This window comes from Bombina bombina, chromosome 4 (genome assembly GCF_027579735.1).
Source record: "Bombina bombina isolate aBomBom1 chromosome 4, aBomBom1.pri, whole genome shotgun sequence".
NCBI classification, from domain to species: domain Eukaryota; kingdom Metazoa; phylum Chordata; class Amphibia; order Anura; family Bombinatoridae; genus Bombina; species Bombina bombina.
The window spans coordinates 1,222,648,459-1,222,667,983 of NC_069502.1; the positions used below are offsets into that span (position 1 = coordinate 1,222,648,459).

Genomic DNA, 19,525 nt, shown 5'->3' on the forward strand with positions numbered 1-19,525 from the left:
ACTGCACTAATAAATAAGCTGGTCATATTGCCACCTCTAGCTGGCACCTCGTAGCCTCAGTTAGCGCACACTGCACTAATAAATAAGCTGGGCATATTGCCACCTATAGCTGGTACCTCGTAGCATCAGTTAGCGCACACTGCACTAATAAATAAGCTGGGCATATTGTCACCTATAGCTGGCACCTCGTAGCAACAGCACACACTGCACTAATAAATAAGCTGGGCATATTGTCACCTATAGCTGGCACCTCGTAGCATCAGCACACACTGCACTAATAAATAAGCTGGGCATATTGTCACCTATAGCTGGCACCTCGTAGCATCAGCACACACTGCACTAATAAATAAGCTGGGCATATTGTCACCTATAGCTGGCACCTCGTAGCATCAGCACACACTGCACTAATAAATAAGCTGGGCATATTGCCACCTATAGCTGGCACCTCGTAGCATCAGCACACACTGCACTAATAAATAAGCTGGGCATATTGCCACCTATAGCTGGCACCTCGTAAAATCAGTTAGCGCACACTGCACTAATAAATTAGCTGGGCATATTGCCACCTATAGCTGGCACCTCGTAGCATCAGTTAGCGAACACTGCACTAATAAATAAGCTGGGCATATTACCACCTATAGCTGGCACCTCGTAGCATCAGTTAGCGCACACTACAGTAATAAATAAGCTGGTCATATTGCCACCTATAGCTGGCACCTCGTAGCATCAGTTAGCGCACACTGCACTAATAAATAAGCTGGGCCTATTGCCACCTATAGCTGGCACCTCGTAGCATCAGTTAGCGCACACTGCACTAATAAATAAGCTGGGCATATTGCCACCTATAGCTGGCACCTCGTAGCATCAGTTAGCGCACACTGCAGTAATAAATAAGCTGGTCATATTGCCACCTATAGCTGGCACCTCATAGCATCAGTTAGCGCACACTGCACTAATAAATAAGCTGGGCCTATTGCCACCTATAGCTTGCACCTCGTAGCCTCAGTTAGTGCACACTGCACTAATAAATAAGCTGGGCATATTGTCACCAATAGCTGGCACCTCGTAGCCTCAGTTAGCGCACACTGCACTAATAAATAAGCTGGTCATATTGTCACCTATAGCTGGTACCTCGTAGCATCAGTTAGCGCACACTGCACTAATAAATAAGCTGGGCATATTGCCACCTATAGCTGGCACCTCGTAGGCTCAGTTAGTGCACACTGCACTAATAAATAAGCTGGGCATATTGCCACCTCTAGCTGGCACCTCGTAGCATCAGCGCACACTGCACTAATAAATAAGCTGGGCATATTGCCACCTATAGCTGGCACCTCGTAGCATCAGTTAGCGCACACTGCGCTAATAAATAAGCTGGGCATATTACCACCTATAGCTGGCACCTCGTAGCCTCAGTTAGCGCACACTGCACTAATAAATAAGCTAGACATATTGCCACCTATAGCTGGTACCTCATAGCATCAGCGCAAACTGCACTAATAAATAAGCTGGTCATATTGCCACCTATAGCTGGCACCTCGTAGCATCAGTTAGTGCACACTGCACTAATAAGCTGGGCATATTGCCACCGATAGCTGGTACCTCGTAGCATCAGCGCACACAGCACTAATAAATAAGCTGGGCATATTGCCACCTATAGATCGCACCTCGTAGCATCAGTTAGCGCACACTGCACTAATAAATAAGCTGGGCATATTGCCACCTATAGCTGGCACCTCGTAGCATCAGCACACACTGCACTAATAAATAAGCTGGGCATATTGCCACCTATAGCTGGCACCTCGTAGCATCAGTCAGCGCACACTGCAGTAATAAATAAGCTGGGCATATTACCACCTATAGCTGGCACCTCGTAGCATCAGTTAGCGCACACTGCACTAATAAATAAGCTGGGCATATTGCCACCTCTAGCTGGCACCTCGTAGCATCAGCGCACACTGCACTAATAAATAAGCTGGGCATATTCCCACCTATAGCTGGCACCTCGTAGCATTAGTGAACACTGCACTAATAAATAAGCTGGGCATATTGCCACCTATAGCTGGCACCTCGTAGCATCAGCGCACACTGCACTAATAAATAAGCTGGGCATATTGCCACCTATAGCTGGCACCTGGTAGCATCAGCGCACACTGCACTAATAAATAAGCTGGGCATATTACCACCTATAGCTGGCACCTCGTAGCATCAGTCAGCGCACACTGCAGTAATAAATAAGCTGGGCATATTACCACCTATAGCTGGCACCTCGTAGCATCAGTTAGCGCACACTGCACTAATAAATCAGCTGGTTATATTGCCACCTATAGCTGGCACCTCGTAGCATCAGCACACACTGCACTAATAAATAAGCTGGGCATATTGCCACCTATAGCTGGCACCTCGTAGCATCAGTTAGCGCACACTGCACTAATAAATAAGCTGGTCATATTACCACCTATAACTGGCACCTCGTATCATCAGTTAGTGCACACTGCACTAATAAATAAGCTGGGCATATTGCCACCTATAGCTGGCACCTCGTAGCATCAGTTAGCGCACACTGCACTAATAAATAAGCTGGGCATATTGCCACCTATAGCTTGCACCTCGTAGCATCAGCACACACTGCACTAATAAATAAGCTGGGCATATTACCACCTATAGCTGGCACCTCATAGCATCAGTTAGCGCACACTGCACTAATAAATAAGCTGGGCATATTGCCACCTATAGCTGGCACCTCATAGCATCAGCGCACACTGCACTAATAAATAAGCTGGGCATATTGCCACCTATAGCTGGCACCTCGTAGCATCAGTGCACACTGCACTAATAAATAAGCTGGGCATATTGCCACCTATAGCTGACACCTCGTATCATCAGTTAGCGCACACTGCACTAATAAATAAGCTGGGCATATTGCCACCTATAGCTGGCACCTCGTAGTATCAGTTAGCGCACACTGCACTAATAAATAAGCTGGTCATATTGCCACCTCTAGCTGGCACCTCGTAGCCTCAGTTAGCGCACACTGCACTAATAAATAAGCTGGGCATATTGCCACCTATAGCTGGTACCTCGTAGCATCAGTTAGCGCACACTGCACTAATAAATAAGCTGGGCATATTGCCACCTATAGCTGGCACCTCGTAGCATCAGCACACACTGCACTAATAAATAAGCTGGGCATATTGTCACCTATAGCTGGCACCTCGTAGCATCAGCACACACTGCACTAATAAATAAGCTGGGCATATTGTCACCTATAGCTGGCACCTCGTAGCATCAGCACACACTGCACTAATAAATAAGCTGGGCATATTGTCACCTATAGCTGGTACCTCGTAGCATCAGCACACACAGCACTAATAAATAAGCTGGGCATATTGTCACGTATAGCTGGCACCTCGTAGCATCAGCACACACTGCACTAATAAATAAGCTGGGCATATTGCCACCTATAGCTGGTACCTCGTAGCATCAGCGCACACAGCACTAATAAATAAGCTGGGCATATTGCCACCTATAGATCGCACCTCGTAGCATCAGTTAGCGCACACTGCACTAATAAATAAGCTGGGCATATTGCCACCTATAGCTGGCACCTCGTAGCATCAGCACACACTGCACTAATAAATAAGCTGGGCATATTGCCACCTATAGCTGGCACCTCGTAGCATCAGTTAGCGCACACTGCAGTAATAAATAAGCTGGGCATATTACCACCTATAGCTGGCACCTCGTAGCATCAGTTAGCGCACACTGCAGTAATAAATAAGCTGGGCATATTACCACCTATAGCTGGCACCTCGTAGCATCAGTTAGCGCACACTGCACTAATAAATAAGCTGGGCATATTGCCACCTATAGCTGGCACCTCGTAGCATCAGCGCACACTGCACTAATAAATAAGCTGGGCATATTCCCACCTATAGCTGGCACCTCGTAGCATTAGTGAACACTGCACTAATAAATAAGCTGGGCATATTGCCACCTATAGCTGGCACCTCGTAGCATCAGCGCACACTGCACTAATAAATAGGCTGGGCATATTACCACCTATAGCTGGCACCTCGTAGCATCAGTCAGCGCACACTGCACTAATAAATAAGCTGGGCATATTACCACCTATAGCTGGCACCTCGTAGCATCAGTTAGCGCACACTGCACTAATAAATCAGCTGGTTATATTGCCACCTATAGCTGGCACCTCGTAGCATCAGCACACACTGCACTAATAAATAAGCTGGGCATATTGCCACCTATAGCTGGCACCTCGTAGCATCAGTTAGCGCACACTGCACTAATAAATAAGCTGGTCATATTACCACCTATAACTGGCACCTCGTATCATCAGTTAGTGCACACTGCACTAATAAATAAGCTGGGCATATTGCCACCTATAGCTTGCACCTCGTAGCATCAGCACACACTGCACTAATAAATAAGCTGGGCATATTACCACCTATAGCTGGCACCTCATAGCATCAGTTAGCGCACACTGCACTAATAAATAAGCTGGGCATATTGCCACCTATAGCTGGCACCTCATAGCATCAGCGCACACTGCACTAATAAATAAGCTGGGCATATTGCCACCTATAGCTGGCACCTCGTAGCATCAGTGCACACTGCACTAATAAATAAGCTGGGCATATTGCCACCTATAGCTGACACCTCGTAGCATCAGTTAGCGCACACTGCACTAATAAATAAGCTGGGCATATTGCCACCTATAGCTGGCACCTCGTAGTATCAGTTAGCGCACACTGCACTAATAAATAAGCTGGTCATATTGCCACCTCTAGCTGGCACCTCGTAGCCTCAGTTAGCGCACACTGCACTAATAAATAAGCTGGGCATATTGCCACCTATAGCTGGTACCTCGTAGCATCAGTTAGCGCACACTGCACTAATAAATAAGCTGGGCATATTGTCACCTATAGCTGGCACCTCGTAGCAACAGCACACACTGCACTAATAAATAAGCTGGGCATATTGTCACCTATAGCTGGCACCTCGTAGCATCAGCACACACTGCACTAATAAATAAGCTGGGCATATTGTCACCTATAGCTGGCACCTCGTAGCATCAGCACACACTGCACTAATAAATAAGCTGGGCATATTGTCACCTATAGCTGGCACCTCGTAGCATCAGCACACACTGCACTAATAAATAAGCTGGGCATATTGCCACCTATAGCTGGCACCTCGTAGCATCAGCACACACTGCACTAATAAATAAGCTGGGCATATTGCCACCTATAGCTGGCACCTCGTAAAATCAGTTAGCGCACACTGCACTAATAAATTAGCTGGGCATATTGCCACCTATAGCTGGCACCTCGTAGCATCAGTTAGCGAACACTGCACTAATAAATAAGCTGGGCATATTACCACCTATAGCTGGCACCTCATAGCATCAGTTAGCTCACACTGCACTAATAAATAAGCTGGGCATATTACCACCTATAGCTGGCACCTCATAGCATCAGTTAGCACACAGCGCACTAATAAATAAGCTGGGCATATTGTCACCTATAGCTGGTACCTCGTAGCATCAGCACACACTGCACTAATAATTAAGCTGGGCATATTGTCACCTATAGCTGGCACCTCGTAGCATTAGTTAGCGCACACTGCACTAATAAATAAGCTGGGCATATTGTCACCTATAGCTGGCACCTCGTAGCATTAGTTAGCGCACACTGCACTAATAAATAAGCTGGGCATATTGTCACCTATAGCTGGCACCTCATAGCATCAGTTAGCGCACACTGCACTAATAAATAAGCTGGGCATATTGTCACCTATAGCTGGCACCTCATAGCATTAGTTAGCGCACACTGCACTAATAAATAAGCTGGGCATATTGTCACCTATAGCTGGTACCTCGTAGCATCAGCACACACTGCACTAATAAATAAGCTGGGCATATTGTCACCTATAGCTGGCACCTCGTAGCATCAGCACACACTGCACTAATAAATAAGCTGGGCATATTGTCACCTATAGCTGGCACCTCGTAGCATCAGTTAGCGCACACTGCACTAATAAATAAGCTGGGCATATTGTCACCTATAGCTGGCACCTCGTAGCATCAGCACACACTGCACTAATAAATAAGCTGGGCATATTGTCACCTATAGCTGGCACCTCGTAGCATCAGTTAGCGCACACTGCAGTAATAAATAAGCTGGGCATATTGTCACCTATAGCTGGTACCTCGTAGCATCAGCGCACACTGCACTAATAAATAAGATGGGCATATTGTCACCTATAGCTGGCACCTCGTAGCATCAGCACACACTGCACTAATAAATAAGCTGGGCATATTGTCACCTATAGCTGGCACCTCGTAGCATCAGTTAGCGCACACTGCAGTAATAAATAAGCTGGGCATATTCTCACCTATAGCTGGCACCTCGTAGTATCAGTTAGCGCACACTGCACTAATAAATAAGCTGGAAATATTGCCACCTACAGCTGGTACCTCGTAGCATCAGCGCACACTGCACTAATAAATAAGCTGGGCATATTGTCACCTATAGCTGGCACCTCGTAGCATCAGTTAGCGCACACTGCACTAATAAATAAGCTGGGCATATTGTCACCTATAGCTGGTACCTCGTAGCATCAGCGCACACTGCACTAATAAATAAGCTGGGCATATTGTCACCTATAGCTGGCACCTCGTAGCATCAGCACACACTGCACTAATAAATAAGCTGGGCATATTGTCACCTATAGCTGGCACCTCGTAGCATCAGTTAGCGCACACTGCAGTAATAAATAAGCTGGGCATATTGTCACCTATAGCTGGTACCTCGTAGCATCAGCGCACACTGCACTAATAAATAAGATGGGCATATTGTCACCTATAGCTGGCACCTCGTAGCATCAGCACACACTGCACTAATAAATAAGCTGGGCATATTGTCACCTATAGCTGGCACCTCGTAGCATCAGTTAGCGCACACTGCAGTAATAAATAAGCTGGGCATATTGTCACCTATAGCTGGCACCTCGTAGTATCAGTTAGCGCACACTGCACTAATAAATAAGCTGGAAATATTGCCACCTACAGCTGGTACCTCGTAGCATCAGCGCACACTGCACTAATAAATAAGCTGGGCATATTGTCACCTATAGCTGGCACCTCGTAGCATCAGTTAGCGCACACTGCAGTAATAAATAAGCTGGGCATATTGTCACCTATAGCTGGCACCTCGTAGCATCAGCACACACTGCACTAATAAATAAGCTAGGCATATTGCCACCTATAGCTGGCACCTCGTAGCATCAGTAACTGCTGTGTGTTACTTGGGCGAATAAGCAAACGTGGGAGCTTCTGTATTACATAAATACATGAGGGTGCATTTGCACATAACATCATTTTCTGAGAGGTGAGGCAGAATCACATCAGCGTGAGATAGCTCTAGAGATAAACACAACACGTAGCTGGCACCTCGTAGTATCAGTTAGCGCACACTGCACTAATAAATAAGCTGGAAATATTGCCACCTACAGCTGGTACCTCGTAGCATCAGCGCACACTGCACTAATAAATAAGCTGGGCATATTGTCACCTATAGCTGGCACCTCGTAGCATCAGCACACACTGCACTAATAAATAAGCTGGGCATATTGTCACCTATAGCTGGCACCTCGTAGCATCAGTTAGCGCACACTGCAGTAATAAATAAGCTGGGCATATTGTCACCTATAGCTGGTACCTCGTAGCATCAGCGCACACTGCACTAATAAATAAGATGGGCATATTGTCACCTATAGCTGGCACCTCGTAGCATCAGCACACACTGCACTAATAAATAAGCTGGGCATATTGTCACCTATAGCTGGCACCTCGTAGCATCAGTTAGCGCACACTGCAGTAATAAATAAGCTGGGCATATTCTCACCTATAGCTGGCACCTCGTAGTATCAGTTAGCGCACACTGCACTAATAAATAAGCTGGAAATATTGCCACCTACAGCTGGTACCTCGTAGCATCAGCGCACACTGCACTAATAAATAAGCTGGGCATATTGTCACCTATAGCTGGCACCTCGTAGCATCAGTTAGCGCACACTGCACTAATAAATAAGCTGGGCATATTGTCACCTATAGCTGGTACCTCGTAGCATCAGCGCACACTGCACTAATAAATAAGCTGGGCATATTGTCACCTATAGCTGGCACCTCGTAGCATCAGCACACACTGCACTAATAAATAAGCTGGGCATATTGTCACCTATAGCTGGCACCTCGTAGCATCAGTTAGCGCACACTGCAGTAATAAATAAGCTGGGCATATTGTCACCTATAGCTGGTACCTCGTAGCATCAGCGCACACTGCACTAATAAATAAGATGGGCATATTGTCACCTATAGCTGGCACCTCGTAGCATCAGCACACACTGCACTAATAAATAAGCTGGGCATATTGTCACCTATAGCTGGCACCTCGTAGCATCAGTTAGCGCACACTGCAGTAATAAATAAGCTGGGCATATTGTCACCTATAGCTGGCACCTCGTAGTATCAGTTAGCGCACACTGCACTAATAAATAAGCTGGAAATATTGCCACCTACAGCTGGTACCTCGTAGCATCAGCGCACACTGCACTAATAAATAAGCTGGGCATATTGTCACCTATAGCTGGCACCTCGTAGCATCAGTTAGCGCACACTGCAGTAATAAATAAGCTGGGCATATTGTCACCTATAGCTGGCACCTCGTAGCATCAGCACACACTGCACTAATAAATAAGCTGGGCATATTGCCACCTATAGCTGGCACCTCGTAGCATCAGTAACTGCTGTGTGTTACTTGGGCGAATAAGCAAACGTGGGAGCTTCTGTATTACATAAATACATGAGGGTGCATTTGCACATAACATCATTTTCTGAGAGGTGAGGCAGAATCACATCAGCGTGAGATAGCTCTAGAGATAAACACAACACGTACACCTGACTGATGCCTGGAATGTGGTGCAGGGTCACATGCAGTGGTTGTCACAAGGCTAATACTAGTACCTGTGTGTGAGCGTCCTGCAGCTAATTAACCCAGTGCCACGCAGTAGTGTGCCACAGTGCCAGCATCGCAAACACAACTCGCTGCTCCAAACTGCATGAATATACTATTGTCACAGGGTAAGTTATAAGGACAGTGACACACGCACAGCAATAAGTCTCCAGCATAGGAACTTCCTTTTTATGAAATGTAAAAATAAGACTATAAAATGCTCTCTCTTACATGCAACAAAGAAAACTAAATCTATTGTGTCAGTTTCACTTCTCCCTCAAACAGAACAATTTCTCCTTGTTTAGTGGAAATGTAACATGTAAGTTTGTTGTTACCCTGCAACATGCTACCTGCAAGGGCCACAAGAAAACCATTGCACCCCTTACCCATAAGCTTGTGCACTAGAGAGAGAAAACCCCATCTTATTCCCTGATCTTCACAAGGGGACATACATTATCAATAACACAATGCTGTAATGTGCATGAGCATTTTATTATTCCACTATTGCTCCTATTTAACCATATAATTATACCCCACAAAGGCGCTATCTATACTTATACCCCACAGCAATGCTCTACTGATCCTTAGCTTAACACAATCACTGAGCCAATCGTAGGCAGCATATGTGCATAGCCGCAAATCACTGACTATGTTCAGCTGAGGATCTGCAGTGTATTTAGACAAATCCCCTAAATGTAAATGTTTATTCACAAAGTTAATCTAAAGTCAGATGGAAAATGATAATAATTGTATAAAGCAGAGAGTTTCAGCCATAAACCAGTGTACAAGTCATGCTCACTGCTTTATATTTATATACTAGCTGCATAACACAGCGTACAAGTCGTGCTCACTGCTTTATATATTTATATACTAGCTGCATAACACAACGTACAAGTCATGCTCACTGCTTTATATATTTATATACTAGCTGCATAACACAATGTACAAGTCGTGCTGACCGCTTTATATATTTATATACTAGCTGCATAACACAGTGTACAAGTCATGCTGACCACTTTATATATTTATATACTAGCTGCATAACACAGCGTACAAGTCATGCTCACTGCTTTATATATTTATATACTAGCTGCATAACACAGCGTACAAGTCATGCTGACCACTTATATATTTATATTGTAGCTGCATAACACAGTGTACAAGTCATGCTCACATCTTTATATATTTATGTACTAGCTGCATAACACAGCATACAAGTCATGCTGACCACTTTATATATTTATATACTAGCTGCATAACACAGCATACAAGTCATGCTGACCACTTTATATATTTATATACTAGCTGCATAACACAGCATACAAGTCATGCTGACCGCTTAATATATTTATATACTAGCTGCATAACACAGCGTACAAGTCATGCTGACCGCTTTATATATTTATATACTAGCTGCATAACACAGTGTACAAGTCATGCTCACTGCTTTATATACTTATATACTAGCTGCATAACACAGCGTACAAGTCATGCTGACCGCTTTATATATTTATATACTAGCTGCATAACACAGCGTACAAGTCATGCTCACCGCTTTATATATTTATATAGTAGCTGCATAACACAGCGTACAAATCATGCTGACCGCTTTATATATTTATATACTAGCTGCATAACACAGCGTACAAGTCATGCTCAACGCTTTATATATTTATATAGTAGCTGCATAACACAGCGTACAAGTCATGCTGACCGCTTAATATATTATATACTAGCTGCATAACACAGTGTACAAGTCATGCTGACCGCTTTATATATTTATATACTAGCTGCATAACACAGCGTACAAGTCATGCTGACCGCTTTATATATTTATATACTAGCTGCATAACACAGCGTACAAGTCATGCTGACCGCTTTATATATTTATATACTAGCTGCATAACACAGCGTACAAGTCATGCTGACCGCTTTATATATTTATATACTAGCTGCATAACACAGTGTACAAGTCATGCTGACCGTCATGCTGACCGCTTTATATATTTATATACTAGCTGCATAACACAGTGTACAAGTCATGCTGACCGTCATGCTGACCGCTTTATATATTTATATACTAGCTGCATAACATAGTGTACATGTCGTGCTGACCGCTTTATATATTTATATACTAGCTGCATAACACAGTGTACAAGTCATGCTGACCGCTTTATATATTTATATACTAGCTGCATAACAGTGTACATGTCGTGCTGACCACTTTATTTATTTATATACTAGCTGCATAACACAGCGTACAAGTCATGCTGACCGCTTTATATATTTATATACTAGCTGCATAACACAGCGCACAAGCCGTGCTGACCTCTTTATAAATTTATATACTAGCTGCATAACACAGCGTACAAGTCGTGCTGACCGCTTTATATATTTATATACTAGCTGCATAACACAGCGTACAAGTCGTGCTGACCGCTTTATATATTTATATACTAGCTGCATAACACAGCGTACAAGTCGTGCTGACCGCTTTATATATTTATATACTAGCTGCATAACACAGTGTACAAGTCGTGCTGACCGCTTTATATATTTATATACTAGCTGCATAACACAACGTACAAGTCGTGCTGACCGCTTTATATATTTATATACTAGCTGCATAACACAGCGTACAAGTCGTGCTGACCGCTTTATATATTTATATACTAGCTGCATAACACAACGTACAAGTCGTGCTGACCGCTTTATATATTTATATACTAGCTGCATAACACAGCGTACAAGTCGTGCTGACCGCTTTATATATTTATATACTAGCTGCATAACACAACGTACAAGTCGTGCTGACCGCTTTATATATTTATATACTAGCTGCATAACACAACGTACAAGTCATGCTGACCGCTTTATATATTTATATATTAGCTGCATACCACAGCGTACAAGTCGTGCTGACCGCTTTATATATTTATATACTAGCTGCATAACACAGTGTACAAGTCATGCTGACCGCTTTATATATTTATATACTAGCTGCATAACAGTGTACATGTCGTGCTGACCACTTTATATATTTATATACTAGCTGCATAACACAGCGTACAAGTCATGCTGACAGCTTTATATATTTATATACTAGCTGCATAACACAGCGCACAAGTCGTGCTGACCGCTTTATAAATTTATATACTAGCTGCATAAAACAGCGTACAAGTCGTGCTGACCGCTTTATATATTTATATACTAGCTGCATAACATAACGTACAAGTCGTGCTGACCGCTTTATATATTTATATACTAGCTGCATAACACAACGTACAAGTCGTGCTGACCGCTTTATATATTTATATACTAGCTGCATAACACAGCGTACAAGTCGTACTGACCGCTTTATATATTTATATACTAGCTGCATAACACAACGTAAAAGTCGTGCTGACCGCTTTATATATTTATATACTAGCTGCATAACACAACGTACAAGACATGCTGACCGCTTTATATATTTATATATTAGCTGCATAACACAGCGTACAAGTCGTGCTGACCGCTTTATATATTTATATACTAGCTGCATAACACAACGTACAAGTCATGTTGACCGCTTTATATATTTATATACTAGCTGCATAACACAACGTACAAGTCGTGCTGACCGCTTTATATATTTATATACTAGCTGCATAACAGTGTACAAGTCATGCTGACTGCTTTATATATTTATATACTAGCTGCATAACACAGCGTACAAGTCGTGCTGACCGCTTTATATATTTATATACTAGCTGCATAACACAACGTACAAGTCATGCTGACCGCTTTATATATTTATATACTAGCTGCATAACACAGCGTACAAGTCATGCTGACCGCTTTATATATTTATATACTAGCTGCATAACACAGTGTACAAGTCATGCTCACATCTTTATATATTTATATACGAGTTGCATAACACAGTGTACAAGTCATGCTCACATCTTTATAAATTTATATACTAGCTGCATAACACAGCGTACAAGTCGTGCTGACCGCTTTATATATTTATATACTAGCTGCATAACACAATGTACAAGTCGTGCTGACTGCTTTATATATTTATATACTAGCTGCATAACACAATGTACAAGTCGTGCTGACCGCTTTATATATTTATATACTAGCTGCATAACACAGCATACAAGTCATGCTGACCGCTTAATATATTTATATACTAGCTGCATAACACAGCGTACAAGTCGTGCTGACCGCTTTATATATTTATATACTAGCTGCATAACACAACGTACAAGTCGTGCTGACCGCTTTATATATTTATATACTAGCTGCATAACACAGTGTACAAGTCATGCTGACTGCTTTATATATTTATATACTAGCTGCATAACACAGCGTACAAGTCATGCTGACCGCTTTATATATTTATATACTAGCTGCATAACACAGTGTACAAGTCATGCTGACCGCTTTATATATTTATATACTAGCTGCATAACACAATGTACAAGTCGTGCTGACCGCTTTATATATTTATATACTAGCTGCATAACACAATGTACAAGTCATGCTGACCGCTTTATATATTTATATACTAGCTGCATAACACATCGTACAAGTCATGCTGACCGCTTTATATATTTATATACTAGCTGCATAACACAATGTACAAGTCGTGCTGACCGCTTTATATATTTATATACTAGCTGCATAACACAATGTACAAGTCATGCTGACCGCTTTATATATTTATATACTAGCTGCATAACACAGTGTACAAGTCGTGCTGACCGCTTTATATATTTATATACTAGCTGCATAACACAGTGTACAAGTCATGCTGACCGCTTTATATATTTATATACTAGATGCATAACACAGTGTACAAGTCATGCTGACCGCTTTATATATTTATATAGTAGCTGCATAACACAGTGTACAAGTCATGCTGACCACTTTATATATTTATATACTAGCTGCATAACACAATGTACAAGTCATGCTGACCGCTTTATATATTTATATAGTAGCTGCATAACACAGCATACAAGTCATGCTGACCGCTTTATATATTTATATACTAGCTGCATAACACAACGTACAAGTCATGCTGACCGCTTTATATATTTATATACTAGCTGCATAACACAGCATACAAGTCATGCTGACCGCTTTATATATTTATATACTAGCTGCATCACACAGTGTACAAGTCATGCTGACCGCTTTATATATTTATATACTAGCTGCATAACACAGTGTACAAGTCATGCTGACCGCTTTATATATTTATATACTAGCTGCATAACACAATGTACAAGTCGTGCTGACTGCTTTATATATTTATATACTAGCTGCATAACACAATGTACAAGTCGTGCTGACCGCTTTATATATTTATATACTAGCTGCATAACACAGCGTACAAGTCATGCTGACTGCTTTATATATTTATATACTAGCTGCATAACACAGTGTACAAGTCATGCTGACCGCTTTATATATTTATATACTAGCTGCATAACACAGTGTACAAGTCATGCTGACCGCTTTATATATTTATATACTAGCTGCATAACACAATGTACAAGTCGTGCTGACTGCTTTATATATTTATATACTAGCTGCATAACACAATGTACAAGTCATGCTGACCGCTTTATATATTTATATACTAGCTGCATAACACAGTGTACAAGTCGTGCTGACCGCTTTATATATTTATATACTAGCTGCATAACACAGTGTACAAGTCATGCTGACCGCTTTATATATTTATATACTAGATGCATAACACAGTGTACAAGTCATGCTGACCACTTTATATATTTATATACTAGCTGCATAACACAATGTACAAGTCATGCTGACCGCTTTATATATTTATATAGTAGCTGCATAACACAGCATACAAGTCATGCTGACCGCTTTATATATTTATATACTAGCTGCATAACACAACGTACAAGTCATGCTGACCGCTTTATATATTTATATACTAGCTGCATAACACAGCATACAAGTCATGCTGACCGCTTTATATATTTATATACTAGCTGCATCACACAGTGTACAAGTCATGCTGACCGCTTTATATATTTATATACTAGCTGCATAACACAGTGTACAAGTCATGCTGACCGCTTTATATATTTATATACTAGCTGCATAACACAATGTACAAGTCGTGCTGACTGCTTTATATATTTATATACTAGCTGCATAACACAATGTACAAGTCGTGCTGACCGCTTTATATATTTATATACTAGCTGCATAACACAGTGTGCAAGTCGTGCTGACCGCTTTATATATTTAGTTAACAAAACAAACTTTACACAAACACCATTAAATAATAAAGTATAAGAGAATCACAGGAGCACTTACCTCCTCTGCAGAGGTTTTAAGGAAAAGGATCTGATTAGAAATGCGTTCAGTAACCGACGTGCCGCCCTCTCACAATATTAATCCCCTATGTGAGTATTCTCTTGTGTCTTCTTATAAGCGCTTTACACCAGGGAGCAAATCTTTATGAACCTAGAGAGAAAGAAGAGATAGTGTAAAATATGTTTTCTAGGTGACGTTACAGGTTGTGCTGAGATTTGCACTGAAGATGAATACAAATACTAATATGCAGGTGACATTGTGCTGGGGACAAACAGAGGGAGGCGGAGCTATGCTAATGCTTGTGTATGTTTGTTATTTATGCCTTTAGCTGTTTATTAGCTGAATGCCAGCACGTGATTGGTACATTATTAAGGTGTGTGAGAGAGAGATACAGTAGCACCAAACAACTATTTTACCTGTGTGTTTACTGTAAGCGCTACAGAAAATACAGATACAATACCCAGAAGGACCAGCTCTGTTACATCCTTTAACAGGGGCATAAATACTGTCTAATGAAAAGACTTTTCTGTTGTTTTCCAATATAACATATCAGCTGTGTGTGAAAACGTTCTGAATGCATTAACACTGTGTTTGCTGCAATTTTTGCAATGGCCAAATTCTTCCGATCAATTGCGTTATTCGAAGAAGCCATGGTCATTTGGTTAGTAAAACTTGTATCTTATTTATCACCTCTGCCCAGGCTAATTAGGGATAGATATGTAGCAGGGTTAGTCGTGTGAATTCTTCAGTGAGCACTGCCAATTCTCAGAAACAGAAAAACCAATAATTTTCACAGTTAAATGACTGGAAAAGGGGGAAAAGTAAATAATTAAAGTATTTTGTTCTTTTTTTTTTTGCTGCCCCCAATTAAACATTGTATATTAAAGTGTTGTTATACAGCTGCTTCACATTAAAAATACAATACTCTAAGAGAATTCTGCAGCGGTATCTTTTTATTTAGAAGCCTTGACCAGTTTGTCAGGTTTAGTGCGACATGTAAGTTACTCGCACGACGCACAATGCAAATTAACAAGCTAAGAGACAGACAGCTGCTTTCTGGTTAAATATAGCTTCAATCACAAATTATATACAGACATTAAATGTATATTAAACAGTAATACATGTGACATATAATGTTGTATTTAAACAAAGATCAGCCTTAAAATAACGTGTAGCTGATTACTTTGGGGCAATGCCCCGCAAAAAGCCCTTTTAAGGGCTATTTGTAATTTAGTTTAGGGTAGGGATTTTTATTATTTTGGGGGGATTTTTTTATTTTGTTAGGGGGATTAGATTAGGTGTAATTAGTTTTAAAAAATTGTAATTATTTTATTATTTTCTGTAATTTAGTGGGGGTTTTTCGTACTTTAGTTTATTTTATTTTATTGTATTTAATTGTATTTAGTTTAGGGAATTAATTTAATTATAGTGTAGTGTTAGGTGTAATTGTAATTTAGGTTAGGGTTTATTTTACAGGTAAATTTGTATTTATTTTAGCTAGGTAGCTATTAAATAGTTAATAACCATTTAGTAACTATTGTACCTAGTTAAAATAAATACAAATTTGCCTGTAAAATAAAAATAAACCCTAAGCTAGCTACAATGTAACTATTAGTTATATTGTAGCTAGCTTAGGGTTTATTTTATAGGTAAGTATTTAGTTTTAAATAGAAATAATTTAGTTAATTATAGTAATTTTATTTAGATTTATTTAAATTATATTTAAGTTAGGGGTGTTAGGGTTGGACTTATTTTTAGGGGTTAATAACTTTAATATAAATGTGGCGACGTTGGGGGCGGCAGATTAGGGGTTAATAATTGTCGTTAGGTTGCGGCGACATTTGGGGGCGGCAGATTAGGGGTTAATAAATATAATGTAGGTGGCGGTGATGTTGGGGGCAGCAGATTAGGGGTTCATAAGTATAATGTAGGTAGCGGCGATGTCTGGTCGGCAGATTAGGGTTTAATAAGTGTAGGTATGTGGCGGCGACGTTGGGGGGGACAGATTAGGGGTTAATTAGATTAGAGGTTCTTAGCTATAATGTAGGTGGTGGCGGTGTCCGGAGCGGCAGATTAGGGGTTAATAATATAATGTAGGTGTCGGCGATGTCGGGGGAGGCAGATTAGGGGTTAATAAGTGTAAGATTAGGGGTGTTTAGACTCGGGGTTCATGTTAGGGTGTTAGTTGTAGACATAAAATGTGTTTCCCCATAGGAATCAATGGGGCTGCGTTAGGAGCTGAACGCTGCTTTTTTGCAGGTGTTAGACTTTTTTTCAGCCAGCTCTGCCCCATTGATTCCTATGGGGAAATCGTGCACAAGCACGTTTAGCCAGCTCACTGCTACCGTAAGCAGCGCTGGTATTGGAGTGAGATGTGGAGCTAAATTTTGCTCTCCGCTCACTTTTCTGCGGCTAAAGCCGGGTTTAAAAAAAAACCTGTTATACCAGCGTTGTCTGTAGGTGAGCGGTGAGCAGAAACTGCTCATTAGCACCGCACAGCTTTACCGACAAAACTCGTAATCTACCCGTAAGTTTCTATAAAGTACTCTAGATTCTATAAAGTAATGGGCGCCATCATGTTTGAACTAGTTTTCTATTGATCTCTTTCTTCTGCTGAGAACAATCTGGGACAGATATATAAACCAGGCAATAACGTAGAGTATATCGTATGCCACATAACATTGTTTGTATTAATTAATTGTATTGCCTGCTTTATATTTGTTCCTAATTGTTTGCACTACACATAATAAAACATTTTATAATACAATCTCATACTGTTTTATATCAATTTAAAGCATTGATAAACTCACTCAAAGTAATGTGAATCATTAATTAAGCACATCATCTATTAATACATTAACAGTATGAAAAAAACAGTAAACACGTTAGGCAGCCGTCATTGACACGGAATCCATTAACTACATGTTTTACTTTCACTTTAAATGCATTTTTTGTTTCCATAAATATCTGTGAAAACCCAGCAAAAAAACCCAGCTTTTAACCAGAATTTCCTGCTGTATCGGTTACGTTGGTTGAACAATTTTACTAATTCGCATGGCAGCTCTTCTTATTAATTGGAATGACTTAGAAAATCAGTAACAAAATGCATCCTATGCTTTTATACGGTGCATCTGATTCTAAGTAGTATAATGGCGTCACAAATGGTGACGCTATATTAGTACGGCATTGCCATGACTATGCAAGGAAGCAGTTTATCCAGGGGTCTAGATACGTTATCAGGATAAGGATTGCTCATAGGTCAATGCTACAGAATTTGGTGGCACTTTGTAAATAACGAATATTAATAAATAGTCCACGAGTCTTGTAAGGGTATTGAGTACACACAGGTGCTGCAGACAAGAATTAAGCCGACACCTACTGTGCTTATAAAAAGGTCAGCAGTTACATTTGCTAATTAAGTAAATGCTGCTTTAATGTAACCCACCTGTAACAGTTCTTGCTAAAGCTTATTGGCTAGTAGGTACTTCCTGCCTATTCTCATTGGTGGATAGGTATTTGTGCCTGTCAGCCAATGAACATTAGTAGAGAGTGCACAGATGGCACTGCTGTATTTGTTTACCAGAGTTACATAAAAAGAGATAGGAAACACAAAACTTACTTTGTGATACAGGCAGAGCATACAGTTTGTAAAAAGTTTCTAATTTACTTCTATTATCAAATTTGCTTCATTCCTATGGCATTCTGTGCTGAAGGATAGCAATGCTCTACCGGTGCCTAGCTGAACACATGAGATACCTAGGTAGGTCTACATGGCAGCAAATGGTGCTCTGGCAAATGGATAGCAATGCTCTACCGGTGCCTAGCTGAACACATGAGAAGATACCTAGGTAGGTCTACATGGCAGCAAATGGTGCTCTGGCAAATGGATAGCAATGCTCTACTGGTGCCTAGCTGAACACATGAGAAGATACCTAGGTAGGTCTACATGGCAGCAAATGGTGCTTTTGCAAATGGATAACAATGCTCTACCGGTGCCTAGCTGAACACATGAGAAGATACCTAGGTAGGTCTACATGGCAGCAAATGGTGCTCTGGCAAATGGATAGCAATGCTCTACTGGTGCCTAGCTGAACACATGAGAAGATACCTAGGTAGGTCTACATGGCAGCAAATGGTGC

At 41.1% G+C, this 19,525-nt stretch overlaps 1 protein-coding gene across 1 annotated transcript in view; it reads right to left on the reverse strand.

The window, feature by feature from the left end:
- The window catches only part of SLC29A1 (solute carrier family 29 member 1 (Augustine blood group)), a 524,950-nt gene that overhangs the window by 406,279 nt on the left and 99,146 nt on the right, over window positions 1-19,525 (reverse strand). Inside the window, exon 2 of the mRNA XM_053712749.1 lies at window positions 15,387-15,536. The gene's annotated coding sequence lies outside the window, so the exon portion shown is untranslated. The remainder of the gene's footprint in view (window positions 1-15,386; window positions 15,537-19,525) is intronic.